This window comes from Peromyscus maniculatus, chromosome 3 (genome assembly GCF_049852395.1).
Source record: "Peromyscus maniculatus bairdii isolate BWxNUB_F1_BW_parent chromosome 3, HU_Pman_BW_mat_3.1, whole genome shotgun sequence".
Classification (NCBI taxonomy): domain Eukaryota; kingdom Metazoa; phylum Chordata; class Mammalia; order Rodentia; family Cricetidae; genus Peromyscus; species Peromyscus maniculatus.
In genome coordinates this window covers 94288378-94305348 of record NC_134854.1, presented here as the reverse complement: position 1 = coordinate 94305348, position 16971 = coordinate 94288378, and the positions used below count along the sequence as shown (strand labels likewise).

General features: G+C 41.8%; 1 long non-coding RNA gene and 1 other non-coding gene across 2 annotated transcripts; both read left to right on the top strand.

Annotated features, from left to right (window-relative positions):
- The first annotated feature begins 11741 nt into the window (after window positions 1-11741).
- LOC143272393 (uncharacterized) lies at window positions 11742-15943 on the top strand. The gene is made up of 3 exons (XR_013049909.1): window positions 11742-12481; window positions 15520-15637; window positions 15742-15943. It is a non-coding gene; the product is annotated as an uncharacterized LOC143272393 (long non-coding RNA).
- Window positions 13009-13113, top strand: LOC121828388 (U6 spliceosomal RNA). Its single transcript, XR_006070872.2, has one exon. It is a non-coding gene; the product is annotated as a U6 spliceosomal RNA (small nuclear RNA).
- Window positions 15944-16971: the final 1028 nt, after the last annotated feature.

Genomic DNA, 16971 nt, shown 5'->3' with positions numbered 1-16971 from the left:
GGAAAATAACTCCCTCTCCCCAGCAGCCATCAAATGCAGATAGCTCTCCAGCTAGCTGGGGCCTCGGGGGCCTCTCCGGCATCCTTGCTGGAATTGTTGACTGGTTTGGTCTGGTGCGGCTTGTGCTGCTTGTGAGGGCCAGCTCATGAGTGCAATAACCACATCATGTCCAGAAGGCAACTCTTCCTAGCGCCCCTCCCATCCTCTGGCTCTTACATGCTGTCTGCTCCCGACTCCTTTATATGGCCCGGGCCTTGTGAGGATGGAGATAGATGTCCCATACTCAACACTTGCTTATTCTCAGCATCTTGACCAGTTGGGAGTCTCTGCATTGACTGGTCCCCGCTGGAAAAAGAAACTTCTCAGACCGAGATTGGGAGTAGCACTAATCTAAAGGAATAAACAAAGATTTAGAAGGCAGTGTGACAGCATGTTCATTTAGTAAAACACATTAGTAGGTCCCCCGTAACCTATGACCTCCCTAACTGGGCTTTTGGCCAGGCTCACAGAACTAGGCATGAGTTCGGCCTGTGGAATAGTCCTCGAATCTAATCAGTCTAGGCCCATAACAGTCATGCCACTATTCTCCAGTCGACACATCTTGCCTGGCGGGTTAGCACTGTAGCATGCAGGGTCTACTGCTGGGTAAACCACTGATGATATTTCTCTTCCAGCAGCCTGCAGGGTACTTTTTGATGTTATGCAAGCTAACCAGTAGGGAGGAAATTTCAGATCCGGCTCAATTCCTTTATGTCCTGCAACCAAAGTGTGTTGTGTTTGGCAACAGGGTCTTCCCATCTGTCTGTTGTGGTGGGGACGGCACTCGGGAAGAATTTCTTACATACGAAGTTCAGGCACAACTAAACAGCACTCCGTGTGCCTTGAGAAACAATCTTCCTGGGCTGGGGATGTAGCTCAACTGGCAGAGCGCTTGTTTAACATGCGTGAAGCCCTGGGTTTGACCCCGAGCACTGTAAAAATAGGGAATGGTGGTGCACGCCTGTAATCCTAGCACCTGAGAGGGGAAGAGGTGGAGGAGCAAGGTGGTGGAGAAATTCAAAATCCTTCTAAATTCAAATACATTCCTGGATACACAGTGAGTTCAAGGCCAGCATCAGCTGTGCGTGCGTGCGTGCGTGTGTGTGTGTGTGTGTGTGTGTGTGTGTGTGTGTGTGTGTGAGAGAGAGAGAGAGAGAGACAGAGACAGAGATACAGAGATTTTCTTTCCCTTTGTGAGGTAGCTAATGAGGACCTTGGCATCATCCAGATACACACCCCACACACAGTCCAAACTAGGAAATGGGTTTGTCCCCCCCTTTTTTAAGCCAGCATTTCTCCACCTTTGTTAAGGAATTCAAAGGGCTTGCTGTGGTTAGACGTATCTACCATCCTAATAACCCACTGCATGCATGAGGAAGTCCTCTATCTGATTTTCAGGACACTCATAGACCGATGAGATACCTGCTCTAACCCAGTTACAGCCTGGCCAGGCTCATTGTTGTGCCTGATATGAGGCCCTGCTGATCACATCAGGATATTAGCCTAGAAAATAATAGAGGAGGACCTGCTGAACCCCAAGATTTACTATCTAATTAGAGGGACTGAAAAAGGCTGTTCTCAAACTATTAACTATAACAAATTGTGTGGGAGGTGACGCTGGGTGCTTCAGTTAATCCTGTTCTAATGTGATTAAATCACTAACAACCCACGGAATCAGCTTACTGATCAAAGGAATTTATTTGAGGGTTAACTCACAACCACAGGAGATTTATCGTAGGCTCCGGGAAAGCTGAGCTATGTCCCACGCTGAAAGGCTTGGTCCAAGATCTCAGCATCCAAACCACAAAGTAACCAAGAGAGAGATGCATACGTGCATCCCAGGTCTTAAGGGTCCCCGGCAGCCATGCCCCAGGGGCAGGTACCTCAAGGTCATAGGCAGGTGTAACAGCTACAGCTGCTCACTAGGGACGGTGCTTCAGGGCAGGGCTCAAACAGCACCCACTACATCTCCCCTTTAGTCTAAATAAGAAAATTATAACCATACACAAAACTATATACAGTAGGAACGATTATCAAGGAGAAATAAAGGGTAATAACATAAACAAATGCAACTACAACCAACAAGAACATCAAACAAGAGACACATACTAACATCCAGAGAAGTCTGGAGCATAGGTAAATGGCATGTTACAGAGATCATTTCAAAAGGTGTCCTATCCTGAAGAACCTGAATCTAGTACTTGGTATGTTCTAGCTAAGATATGAGAAGACTGTAACTGTAACTGTAACTGTTAGTCTTCAACCCCGTCAAAGACCTGAGAAGGAATGTAATAATATCTGAGAAAACAGGAGATGCATGCAAGCAACTTTTGGAAATTTTTCAAGAATAGACAGAGACAGCTGGCAGCCTGGACAGTCACCTAAAGTTTTTCAGCACTGTTGGGGCATCCAGTTTGGCTACAGGCCTAGAATATCTGACAGACCATTTTCAGAAGCAGGAATTTTGAAAAGACCATCTTACCCTGTGGTGGTAATCTAATTGTATTGAAATATTATTTTGATTTGTACTGAAATATTAATTTGATTGTATGTTAATAAATAAAGTTGTCTGGGGGTCAGAGCTATTAGAGCCATAGCAAGAGTGTGGCGGTGGTGGCACACGCCTTTAATCCCATAGATATCTGTGTGTTCAGGGTCAGAGCTATTAGAGCCATAGCAAGAGTGTGGCGGTGGTGGCACACGCCTTTAATCCCATAAGATCTCTGTGTGTTCAGGGATACAGTCAGCATTGGAGACATATGCCTTTAAGACCTAGGGGGCTGTACATTCAGACAGTGACGAGGCAGTCATGTGTTTGGGTTTACAACCAATGAGAAGGCAGAACAACATACTATAAAAAAACGAGCCGACAGGAAGTAGGTCTCTTTTTGCGAAGCTGGGACAGCAGGAGGAAGGGTGAGATTTTAGCTCTGAGCTCTGACTTCTCGGCTTTCTCTTTTACATTGTTTCTGTGTTTCTTATTTAATAAGACGGTTGGATACATCTACATCTGGCGCCCAACGTGACAAGAATCCATTAAAAACCGCTTGGCTTGACGGCAGGTCCGCTTTCCCGCAAGGGCGGCAGGCGGTGGCAGGCGGCAGAGGAAGCGGCAGGAAGCGGCCGGCGTCTTAGTCCGAGCTGCCGGCGTCCTAGTCCGGGTAGCAACTTCTAGCCCGGGCCTAGGTCTGTGAGCAGCTTGCCTAAAGCCGGTGCTACAAACAACTCAGACCTGCCCTGCCGAACAGGGCCCTGCCTGTAAAGCCAACGCACGTGGTCGGAGCTTAAGGAAGCCAGACCCAAGCCTTGACTCGGCACAAGAGGGAACACGTGGCTGCATTTAAGCTTTAGCCGGCTACGCTTTCTTGTGCGTTCTCTCTTTCCTCTCTCTCTCTCTCTCTCTCTCTCTCTCTCTCTCTCTCTGGATTTACACCTGGGACACTAGGTGGCTGCTTTGAAAATCCCCTCGGATTTCTACTGTTCTACGCAGATTTGGTAAGTCATAATATATCAGATATTTTAAAGGAAACTATCTAAAAGAGAATTTTTTTCCACATTAAAAAACAAATGGGTTTTATGTGTACATTAGAAGAAAATTGGTTTTTGTTCGAAATTTTAGGCAGTCTGGCAATGGAACAACTATATAATATTAGTATTGGTGGAATTATGCACCTTATCACTATAATAATCCACATTTTAATATTTAAAAAGATAGTCAATTTAAGTGCCAGGATAACAGCTTTAGAAGAACTTGTTAAACCTGTAAAAATTCAGACAGAAGAAATTAACAGTGAAGTTGTTTCAAGTCGGGATCATAAGGTTGCAGAAAGAAAGCCTGTTTTCACACAGTCACCCTTAATTTATCCTGTAACCGTACAGCAGATGCCTGATCAAATGGCTACACAAAATACTTGGGCTCCAATTGAAATGTTGGATTTAAAAAGGTTTAAGGAGGCAATAGTATCTTATGGCATGCATTCCCCATATGTAAAGCAAATGTTAAACACTTGGTCAACATATAATAGGATAGTACCACAGGACTGGCGAGACCTTGCACAAGGTGTTCTGGAACCCAGCCAGAGACTTCAATTTCTGACTTGGTTTAAGGAGGAGGCTAAAAACATAGAAAAACAATGGAGGGATAAAGGAGTACAAGTTTGCCAGGATCAGCTTATGGGTGAAGGCCAATATGCTTCAGCACAAGCACAATGTTTATATGATGTCCAAACCCTAATTTTATGTCGAACGGCAGCCTTGAATGCATGGGACAAAGTTGAGGAACCAGGAAAAAAATCTGAGTCATTTACAAAGGTGAAGCAAGGCCCAAAAGAGTCTTTTACAGATTTTTTACAAAGACTGGCTTCAGCAGTAAAGAGAATGGTCTCGGATTCAGAAGCTGGTAAGGCAATAATTGAATCTTTGGCCTTTGAGAATGCGAATGCAGCATGCAAAAGAATAATCAGGCCATTAAGGGCAAGATCTGCACCTATGGAAGATTGGATTAGAGAAACAATTAATGTTGAAGCTGATGAGCATGATGATACATGGGTAGGAGAAGTAATTTCAAAAGGTTTGAGGAGTGTTAGATGTTTTGGATGTGGAAAGCAAGGACATTTGAAAAGGGACTGTAGACAGGTCATTTCCAGAAACAATGTTTCTTCAAGGAACAATGGCAACAGAATGCCCCTTCCTTCTGGAGTATGCAGAAGGTGTGGTAAGGGAAAACACTGGACCAACGAATGTAGATCAACAAAGGACAGACAGGGTAATCCTTTGCCTCAGTCTTCGGGAAACTCCCAGAGGGGCCTCAGGCAGGCCCCCAGTGCAAATCCAGTTCAAACCTTTCCGGCAGCCATAGAGGAAATGCCTGCTCTGGAGAGCGATTAAATAACCAAATGTCTATTGGAATAAATCATGCTGGTCAGGATGATGAAACAGAGAGAATAGAAAATTCAGGAGAAAACATAAAGAAAATTTTTTGGCAAACTTCTATTAATGAACAAAGACCAAAATTAACAATAAAAATAAATGGTGTTTTGTTGTCTGGTCTGGTAGACACAGGTGCGGACGTTACCATAATTGCACCAGAATTTTGGCATCCAACTTGGCCTCTTCAGGAGGTAAACGTTCAACTATTAGGAATTGGGACATTATCTCAGGTGAAACAGAGTGCAAGATGGCTCGAATGTATAGGTCCAGAAGGACAGAGAGGAAAATTAAAACCATATGTGGCTAGCATAACTATGAACCTGTGGGGTCGAGACTTGTTGCAACAATGGAATACTCAGATTAACATCCCTCCAATCTCAGAAACAAATCATAAACTAGCACATGTTACTGAGAGAAATATTAGAAGATATTGTTCTAATGAGTGGTCACCAGCCATCCATATTATACAAGAACAGGGCACAATAACTGATGATCTTCCAAAGACACCAACAGCTCTACCTTTAAAATGGTTAACAGACAAGCCTGTATGGGTCCAGCAATGGCCTTTAACAACAGAGAAACTCCAGGCTTTAGAAGAGCTGGTAGAAGAACAGTTAAATGCTCAGCATATTGAAGAATCAACCAGCCCTTGGAATTCTCCTGTATTTGTTATTAAAAAGAAATCTGGTAAATGGAGAATGGTAACAGACCTTAGGGCAATTAACAAAGTAATTCAGCCAATGGGTTCTCTACAATCTGGGATGCCTTTGCCTACTCTGTTACCAAAAGGATGGCCTCTCATAGTTATTGATTTAAAAGACTGTTTCTTTTCAATACCCTTACAAGAAAAAGACAAAGAAAGATTTGCTTTTACAGTGCCTACTTATAATAATTCTCAACCGGTTAAAAGATTTCAATGGAGGGTCCTCCCACAGGGAATGTTGAATAGCCCAACTCTGTGCCAATATTTTGTACAACAGCCATTGGAAGTGATACGTAAAAAATTTCCTAAATCTATAATTTATCATTATATGGACGATATTTTACTAGCTGACTCAAATGCAGATACTTTAGAAATAATGTTTGAAGAAGTAAAGAAAATTTTGCCTTGCTGGGGATTACAAATTGCTCCTGAAAAGATACAAAGAGGAGATTCTATTAATTATTTAGGATATAAAATAGAGCTACAAAAAATTAGACCCCAAAAGGTGCAAATTCGGAGAGATAGACTACAGACTCTTAATGACTTTCAAAGATTATTTGGAGATATTTCTCATCTACGAACTATTGTTGGGGTAAAAAATGATGAACTGACTAATTTGTTCAAAACCTTAGAAGGTGACAAGGACTTAAATAGTCCAAGAGAATTATCACCTGAAGCTGAGAAAGAATTAGCCTTGGTAGAAAAGAAAGTGCATGAAGGACACGTGAATCGTATTGATCCAAAGCTGGATTGCATTTTGGTTATCTTACCTTCTAGGCGTTCTCCTACTGGAATATTAATGCAGAGGGAAGATATTATATTGGAATGGATATTTTTACCAAATAAACCAAATAAAAAATTAAAAACTTATGTGGAAAAAATCTCTGACTTGATTTACAAAGGAAAATTGAGACTTCGTCAATTAGCAGGCATAGACCCAGCAGAAATTGTCGTACCATTAACTAAGGAGGACATTGAAAAATTATGGGCAGAAAGTGAACCTTGGCAAAGAGCTTGCAGTAATTTTTTGGGAGAAATTAACAGCAAATATCCCAAAAGCAATAGAATTGATCTTATAAAGAGAGCTGAATGGATCTTGCCTCGAATTGTACGGCAAAAACCCATATCTGGAGTTCGTACATTTTATACAGATGCCAACAAAGAAGGAAAGGCAGGTTACAAATCAGAAAATTTTTTTTTTTTTTTTTTTTTTTTTTTTTTTTTGGTTTTTCGAGACAGGGTTTCTCTGCGTAGCTTTGCGCCTTTCCTGGAGCTCACTTGGTAGCCCAGGCTGGCCTCGAACTCACAGAGATTCGCCTGGCTCTGCCTCCCGAGTGCTGGGATTAAAGGCGTGCGCCACCACCGCCCGGCTCAAATCAGAAAATTTAAGTAAAGTGGTTCAAAGTCCGTATAATTCAGTTCAAAAATCAGAATTGTATGCTATTCTGTTGGTATTAATGGATTTTTCAGAACCTCTCAACATAGTAACTGACTCTCAGTATGCTGAAAGAGTGGTGTTACATATTGAGACTGCAGAATTTATCCCTGATGCTTCAGAATTAACTTCACTATTTATTCAATTACAAGATACAATTAGGAAAAGGAATCATCCTTTATATATAACTCACATTCGATCCCATACTGGTCTGCCAGGCCCTCTAGCACAAGGCAATGATGAAATTGATAAATTATTGATAGGAAATGTGCTGGAGGCCTCAGAATTTCATAAAAAACATCACGTTAATAGTAAAGGTTTAAAAAAGGATTTTTCCATAACCTGGCAACAAGCCAAAGAAATAGTAAAGAAATGTCCTACTTGTTCCTTCTACAATCAAACGCCATTACCAGCAGGATGTAACCCAAAGGGTACTCAGAGAAATGAAATCTGGCAGATGGACGTGTTTCACTTTGCAGAATTTGGAAAATTGAAATATGTACACCACACTATCGATACTTATTCAGGATTTCAATGGGCAACTGCTTTGAGTTCTGAAAAAGCTGATTCTGTAATCACTCATTTGCTAGAAGTTATGGCCATCATGGGTATACCTGCACAAATCAAAACTGACAATGCTCCATCATATGTCTCTGTTAAAATGAAACAGTTTTTTGCTTATTACAATATAAAGCATATTACAGGCATACCACATAATCCTACAGGACAAGCAGTTATAGAAAGATCAAACAGAACTCTAAAGGATATGCTAAATAAACAGAAATGGGTAACAAAAACCCCCAGAAATAGACTGCATAATGCTCTTCTAACTTTGAATTTTCTGAATGCCAATGAGAAAGGAACAACAGCTGCAGAGAGACATTGGATAATAGAAAAAACTACAGAATTAAATCAGCCTATATACTTTAAGGATGTGCTGACCTCAGAATGGAAACCAGGGTATGTATTACATTGGGGACGTGGTTTTGCTTTTGTTTCTACAGGAGAAGATAAGCTGTGGGTACCATCAAAATTGATAAAGGTTCGATTTGAACAAGAGAGACCTCTTAATTGAGGAGGTGATAGTTCATCAACCAGCATGAACATCCAATTTAAACTAACTTGTATCAATAACACATGCCTTTTCATTTAATCAGATAATAACTTGTCAAAAGGAAACATCCCCAAAATTAGTCTTGGGGAAAGGTTTTTGTTTTTGTCTTTTAGGAGAATGAAGGTTAAGGAATCTGAAGAACACTGGACAAATGAGACAACTGAAGAAAAGGGACAAATCATCTATCCCAAGAAACAGAGTGAAACGGTGTATGGGTATATATTATCTAAAAAAATTTTATGTCTTCCTAAATGTTTGTTTCTGCTTTTCTCTAAAGATTTAACACTATTGGTTTTCTGATAGTCCCAGTTCAATTAAAATTTAAAGCTGACTTTGGAGTTGGAGAATGGCTCTCTCCTTCTTTAAAATCAAGCATGTTGTTAAAAGGTAAATGCAAACTCCCTGTATCATGCCAGAATAAGAGCCATCTTCTGCTATGGTACAGGACAAAAGCAAAATTAATTAAGGGACGATTCTATTACTAATCTCAACTCTTTGATTCTATTCTGATTCTTTAAACTTTTCTCAAATTATAAATTTTATATCAAAATTTACAAGATTAATATATATATACATTTTAAACTTTGTTAAGATATGAATGGTCACATTGAGTATTAACTAATTCTAGAAAAAAGGCTAGCTGCATATATATGTTTTTGTGTTCGAGTCTCTTATCAGTTTTCTGCAGGAAATCATGGCCAGGCCTAACATCAACTGAAGTCTCCAGAAAGAAGATGGGGCCCCACAACAACAACAATTCCACGTGGACAATAATAATATCATTAAGCTGACAAACATCATCCATAGATCAGCTTTGAACTATAAGATGCTCAGAGCAATTTTGAGATGACTAGCTGAGATGATCCAGTCTCAAAGACTACTTGAATAAGGACTTGAGATAAACCCTGAACTTTGGCATTATACACAGACTGGATAATGAAGGATATAGTTACCTCTCTTAGAATTTGACAATTAACCTAAAATTTTTCTTTCAGGATAAAGAAAACTTCGCCCATACCCAGCAGGAAGCAATTTTAAGAATACGACGCCCACATTCCCAAAGAGGGGGTGTGGGGCGGGTGGTTTTTTGGTCTTTTTAATGGGTTTTGGGTCTGGGATAATTTTCAGTATTTAGGGGGGTTGGTTACAAGTTATTGTCAAGGGTTAGGAAAAAGGCTAAGCAAAGGAGATTAGATTTAAGGTTCTTGTTTAAAAAAAAAAAAAAAGAGAAAGAAAGAAAAGAAAAAGACAATTACTAATTTTAAATACTTTACATTGGATTGGATTGTTTTATATTGTACACAAATTTGAAACTGATATTGTTAGAAAATGCTATATGTATATTTCTAATTGTATTTATTCCATCCATTTAACAATGTAATGCAAATTTCTGATCCTTGAATGTTATTATTATCAACTATTAGGATATAAAGAAATGAAAGCTAGTAGTTAGACATTATCATAGAACTTGTAGTCATATTAGATATGTTTTAAAAATTGAGCAGAGATGTTTTAGACAGGTCATCTTCAAACCCTTCAGAGATCTACAGAATATGGCATTTAAAATGTTTTAATAACTTAGAAAATTTTTCTTTTTTGAGACATGTCGGCTCCTGGCAGTACCAATCTACTTTAGAGAAAATATGGGCATTGAAGAAACTGCATATGGAGTCAACTTTCATTCTGGCAAAAGTTAAGCCACTGGACAACAAAATATCCTCGAATCAACAGGACAAAATGGACAGACAGATCACGAAACAAGGGACTACTGATTCTTGCCAAAACAAGTGTGGTTATGGCTTTATCAAAAGGCATCTTCTGAGGCCAGGACAATATGGCCCCATCCCTGAAGTGGCCTTCGCATCCGGAAAAGGTACAGTGCCCTTTTCTTCGAAGGCAGCTTAACAGGCAGAGGGCCGATGGATTCTGTTGTACAATGGAACAGCAGCTGAAAGCTCATGCCTCTCAAAAGTAGACTGGCATTTAATAGAGGGATGTAGAGAAGAAGGGGATGCTGAGATGAAGCCATATATACACAGCCAAGAAGAATGGACAGCTGATTTAAAAAACTGTCAACAATTTCCAGAATTTAAAATCCTGAATCATGACAGGACACTAGTGGAATTCAGGTGTTTCTGGTACGTGGACTGCTCTCACCCAATGTGAGGTTGAACTGTTGACCTTGTGTACATCCTACTTCACAAATGAGTCTGTCAGATACACTAAGCCTATAGGCTGAAGATGATGCCCCAACACTACGGAGAAACCTCAGGTGACTGCCCAGGCAGCTGGCTGTTTCTGTCAACTCACAAAATTTTTTGGAAGTTGCTTGCATGCACTTCCTGTTTTTATTTTTGTTAGCTAATTATTCCCTTCTTGGGTCTCTGAGGGAGTTGAAGATTAGTTAGTTATGGTTGAAGATTAGTTAGTTATAGTTGAAAATTAATTAGGATAGAAAGTACATTAGATACATCTTGGAATTATCAAAATAGGATAGATAATGGAATTATTTTCTCTGATTCGTCAAATACCTGTTTAGGTATTTATTACTTGTATATATTGTATATAGTTATTGTACTTTTGTATATAGTTTTTCTTTTGTTAGTCATAACCTTTTGCTTTTTTTCTTTTTATTAAAATAGAAAAGGGGAAATGTGGTGGTAATCTAATTGTATTGAAATATTATTTTGATTTGTACTGAAATATTAATTTGATTGTATGTTAATAAATAAAGTTGTCTGGGGGTCAGAGCTATTAGAGCCATAGCAAGAGTGTGGCGGTGGTGGCACACGCCTTTAATCCCATAGATATCTGTGTGTTCAGGGTCAGAGCTATTAGAGCCATAGCAAGAGTGTGGCGGTGGTGGCACACGCCTTTAATCCCATAAGATCTCTGTGTGTTCAGGGATACAGTCAGCATTGGAGACATATGCCTTTAAGACCTAGGGGGCTGTACATTCAGACAGTGACGAGGCAGTCATGTGTTTGGGTTTACAACCAATGAGAAGGCAGAACAACATACTATAAAAAAACGAGCCGACAGGAAGTAGGTCTCTTTTTGCGAAGCTGGGACAGCAGGAGGAAGGGTGAGATTTTAGCTCTGAGCTCTGACTTCTCGGCTTTCTCTTTTACATTGTTTCTGTGTTTCTTATTTAATAAGACGGTTGGATACATCTACATTACCCTGTCTTGGCAAGGTTCAGTAGTCACTTTTCCTTGTGTCCTGCTTGTCCAGAAAGGACAGCGTTCATACTGTCAGCAGTCCAGGCAAGGGCAGTTCTTTGCCCAACAGGCTGTTAAGTGCCAGGAAGAAGATAAACTTCCACAGTGAGTGTCTTAAAAGCCCAACATTCGCCGGGCGGTGGTGGTGCACGCCTTTAATCCCAGCACTCGGGAGGCAGAGGCAGGCGGATCTCTGTGAGTTCGAGGCCAACCTGGGCTACCAAGTGAGTCCCAGGAAAGGCGCAAAGCTACACAGAGAAACCCTGTCTCAAAAAAAAAAAAAAAAAAAAAAAAAAAAGCCCAACATTCTCTCGGGATCAGATTGGTGCTGCCAGGAGCAATTGTGTCTCACATCAACAGAATTCTAAGTTATTTAAATGCCGTATTCTCTAGGTCTGTGAAGTGTTTGAAGATTACCTGTCCATCTGATATATGTATCTGTAAACATGGACAACCTAACTAACATAACTATAGAAATGACTAGCATGGGTGACTATAAATCTGTAAGTCTTCTCTACCTAAATTACCTAAGGACTAAGGCTTCATATAAACGAGGTAAATTGTCTATAAACAAGTGTACAGTAAAAGGACAATGACCTCAAAATTGTGTCAATATACAAAATATCTTAAACAGAGGTAGAAATGTATAGTGCAGTATGCAATATGACAACAATATCCTTAATATTTATCAATATGCAAAATATCCTAAACAGAGGTAGAACATACATATAGTATGACAAATATAATTTTACATTTGTATCAATATACAAAATATTCCAAACAGGAGTAGAAATATATGTACATTACAATAAATATAGTTCTGTATTTGTATCAATATACAAACAAATAGGAGTAGAAATATATGTATATTACAATAAATATACTTCTGTATTTGTATCAATATACAAAATATTTCAAACAGGAGTAGAAATATGTGTACATGACAACACTGTTCTCTTTCAGTGCAGCCAGCTGAAGCCATGCACAAGTACTACATCTGGACCCTGAGTCAGGGAAACCGCGACGTCTTGACTGCACACGTATGAGCCAAGCCTCTTCTGATATTAGACGATAAGCACAGTCTCTTTTCATGCAAACTCCAAAAACTTACTAGTCACCCTTGCCAAACTCTAAATTGTGCCGTCTATTGCCATAGTCCACCCACGGCCTCTTGACTTCTGTGCAGAAACAACTGACCTCACCTGCAGGCCTAGGCTAGCTCTGTAAGGTCCCGACTTGCCCTGCCTGAGGTCACTTGGTTCACACATGGCCACAGTTTTATGGTGGCAGGCCATAGGCTTTTGGTGTATGCAGGAGTTTCAGAGAGGCCGTAGAATCTGGCCCCCGTTTTCACATTGAAACGCGGTGTTTGAATAACCTGAATCTGTGTTCCTAGCCGTGGCCATTCCTGTTCGCCTCTACTGTAAACTGTCTTAGTTCCTTGGTTTGCGTTGGTATTAGCCAGCTCCTGGTTTAGCCCCATTTCCAGTAGATGTGTAGATTAGTTCAAACTCAGAAACCGTGAGGTAAAGGATTTTATTTGGTGGCTTTAGAAAATATATTTCGAGTGCTTGCTTTGGCAGCACACATACTAAAATTGAAATGATACAGAGAAGGTTAGCATGGCCTCTGTGCAAGGATGACACACAGATGCATAGTGTTCCATATTTTCAAAAATACATGTTTTGAGAGCCAGGCATGAAGGCCTATCCTATAATTCAAGCATTTAGGAGGTGAAAGCAGGAGGACCAAGAGTTTAAGGTCGTCCTTGGCTACAGCTGTGAGTTTCAGGCCAGCACGGGCTACATAGTGGAGGTGCTGTCTAAAGAGATAAAACAAACAAACAAAAAACCAACCCATTTTCAGTACCCTCCCTGTTCAGGGAGCTGTTACCCCTCAGAACCTTGTTTGCATGATCTTAGAAAATAACACACATGCACAAACACACATACACATAAATGCACACACAGGTGCTCACATGTGCGTACAGACATGCACACATAGGCTACAAGTAAAGTTTGGTAGGTGGAGTGTTTGCCTCGTATTCTTGAAGCTGTGGGTTGGATCACCAGCACAAAGCAAATCACCAAAACCAGAAACTGTATTTCGGAGAACATGGATATTGATGGTTAAAGTCAGTGTCCTGAGGAAGGAAGAGAAGGTGGAGGTTATATTGAGCAAGCAGTGTTGAGTTTTTACAAGGAGTAAGAGTTCTTGGGGCTGGAGAGCCGGCCGAGGGATGAAGAGTGCTCGCTGCTCTTGCAGAGGACCTTGTTTTGGCTCTTAGTATCCACATCCGGGTGGCTCACAGTCACCTATGACTCTAGTTCCGGGGCATCTGACATCCTCTTCTGACCTCCTTGGGCACTCCCATGCATACACATAAACAAAAATAAATAAATTCTTATGTGGGGGAACTTCTGCTGGAGTTGAGAAGAGGTATAGGTGTAAATGATAGAGGAAAAAGAAAATTATATATATATTTGCAAAATGTCCATAAAATGTTTATGGCCCCAAGATCCATTTGTCTATTTACCTATGTGTTTGTATGTGTAGAGTATGTTTTGTGTGTGTGTGTATATATGTATATATGTATTTATCTATTTATCTATCTATCAGCTACCTATCTATATTCTATCTAAGGTCTCTGAGAACATGTAGTAATTCTAGGTTATTCTAGATGCTCATGTAGGGTGACTAAGGTTCATATTCTCCAGCAGCAGATACATGGTGAGGGAGACTCCCCATGCAGACTCCAAAGGCTGTTCTGGAAAATTCTTCCGATGTTGGTTTTACCCTAATTTTCCTTTTGTCTTCACATATTCCTGGGTCTCTTCCCAGACACCCTTCACCACCATTTCTACTGTGCTTGAGAGTACTGCAAGCTTGGACCTTCTACAAACAGCTGCAAATGGAGTCAGTTTATTCAGTAAACATCGGGAATCTGTGCATTGTATTCTCCCTGCTCCCTGGAGCTTCCCATAACCTGGGGCAAGGGCATCGTCAGGATGAGTGGGATAGAAAGATGGGGAACGGAGTGGAGAGTGGGTAAAGCTTTAGGGTCCCTACTGCCAAGCCTGGGCCCCTAAAGCTGTCCTCTGCCCTCCATAAAATAAGTAAATTAAAATGTCATAAAACATTTTTTTTTTTTTTTTTTTTTTTTTTTTTTTTTGGTTTTTCGAGACAGGGTTTCTCTGTGTAGCTTTGCGCCTTTTCTGGAACTCACTTGGTAGCCCAGGCTGGCCTCGAACTCACAGAGATCCGCCTGCCTCTGCCTCCCGAGTGCTGGGATTAAAGGCGTGCGCCACCACCGCCCGGCCATAAAACATTTTTTAAGACAAGAAAAATAACGGGGACACGGGAAGAGAAAGAAGCCCCTTACTCTGGAATCCGAGGTTCAGAGGCATGAAGACAATAAAGTCACAATTTCTTATAGGGACAGTGCTTCCAAACAGGATCGGGCTGACTTGAGGCACGGTGCTGTGGTCTTGAGTCTAACTGTACGGGTGCTTTTCCTCTCATCCCTAAACTGAACAATGCATCGCCTCACAATTCCGTTTACAGAGGGAGTCCTTTAAGAGAAGAGAGAACTGACCATGGTGGTGTGCATCTTCAGTACAGGCAGAGGCAGAGGCAAGCAGACCTCTGTGCGTCTCCACACTGAGTTCCAGGCCAATCTGTGCTGCACAGTGAGAACATGTGCCCCCCTCCCCAACTCCCAACCAACTAAAACCTCAAAATGAGGCCTCGAGGCATGGTCAGTGGTTCAGAATGAGTACTGGTCTTTCAGGAGACCAGAGTTCAATTCCAAGCACTCATATCAGACTGTAACTCTAGCTTCAGGGAGTTGCCTCTCCTCTGGCCTTTATAGATGTGTGTGTGTGTGTGTGTGTGTGTATGTGTAAGCTAGGTAAGCTAGTTCCTATATTCATTTATTAAACACACACACATATATATCTTTTTATTTATTCTTTGTGCCTTACACATCATGCATCTCGATCCCATTCCCCATCTCTGCGAAGTTGCCCTCTGCCCTTGCAGCACCCCTCCCCCTAAATATTTTTTTTTTTTAATACAGGGTCTCACCGCATCTCTCACCGTATGTTCTGGATCACCTAGAACTTGCTGTATTGACCAGGCTGGCTTCCACCTCACAGAGATCCACCTGCCTCTGTTTCCTGAGTGCTGGCTGAAAGGTGTGGGTCACCAGACCTGGCCAGTTTCTGTATTTTTACTTAAATTTTAAAATTTGCTTAAAACCTAAGCTTCACTTAATCATTAAACCCTGTTGTGAAATTAGATCCTTTGGAAAACAGAACTCAGCGGCAGAACTCTATACAGAGCCCTTCTGAAGACATCTAATTGCAGCCCTCTCCGACAAAAAGCCCTCTTATCTTAGGTGTGTGCTGTTCTTTTGCTGTGAGTCACGCTCTCCAAACATCCTGCTTAAGTGTGAACCATGCACTCTCCTTATCTCTACTTAATAAACTCGCTTCACTTTGCTTCACTCTTACCTGTTTTGAAATTCTTTTCTGCAGCGTCGGCAGGGATCTGCTTACTTTAGTGGAGCTCCCTAAGCAGAGAACACCTCGGGCTTCCCGCAGCAATCCTGGGCTGAGCCTTGCGGCTTCTGCTGACAGGTGCCGCACAATGTAGAGCCTCAGTCTTTCTGTTCCTGGAGTCCAACAAGCGAGAGATGGCCAGCCACCCCCAAATCAAATGAAAAAAGTAGTGGTGTAGTGTAGGCAAGGGCATCAGCCGAGCCACACCAGGAAGACAAGAGGGATTGAGTGCCCCAGCCCTGTCTTCAAGGTAGTTGAGGGATGGGGACAAGAAGAGTCTGTGGCCAAGCCGCCATGCTCGGGCTGAGGTTTGGCTGATCACTGTGTCAGCTCTGTGTATACTGGTGTTGAGGGGACAGTCACAGCGAGGCAGGGGAGCTCTGGGCTGGGTGCCGAGGAAATACTGCAGGCAGAGGGATGTCTGCAGAGTCTCTTCGCCTTGCATGCATTTCTCTATGAGTCCTGTGATCCTGGCAGTTCGGGCCCTGAGAGCACAGATCCTGCAGAGGTGGCACCCTCAGAAGCCACATTCCCCAAGACTCCTCATTTGTGTCCACAAGGCAGTCAAAGGCAGGATGGAAGCCTGGCATCTCTGCCCAAAGGCAGGATGGAAGCCTGGCATCTCTGCCCAAAGGCAGGATGGAAGCCTGGCATCTCTGCCCAAAGGCAGGATGGAAGCCTGGCATCTCTGCCCTTATCTGTTACTGTTTTCCCTTGGGCCACCAGCTTGCCTCTGCAGGTTCACGTGTTCATCACATGGAGAGCCGATCTAATGTAACTCAGTCCCCTTCAACGCTGAAGACGCAGGGAAGTCATTGACCTAAACTTGCAGCTGCTGTAGATTCCAGAGAGAACATAACCTTGCAGGTTGGACCACTCCCCTCCCCTCCCCCCGCCCAGAGAAGGGCTGTCACCCATGAGGGTAGGCTAGGAGCACTCTAGAGCAGGAGGAACATCTTGTAGAAACC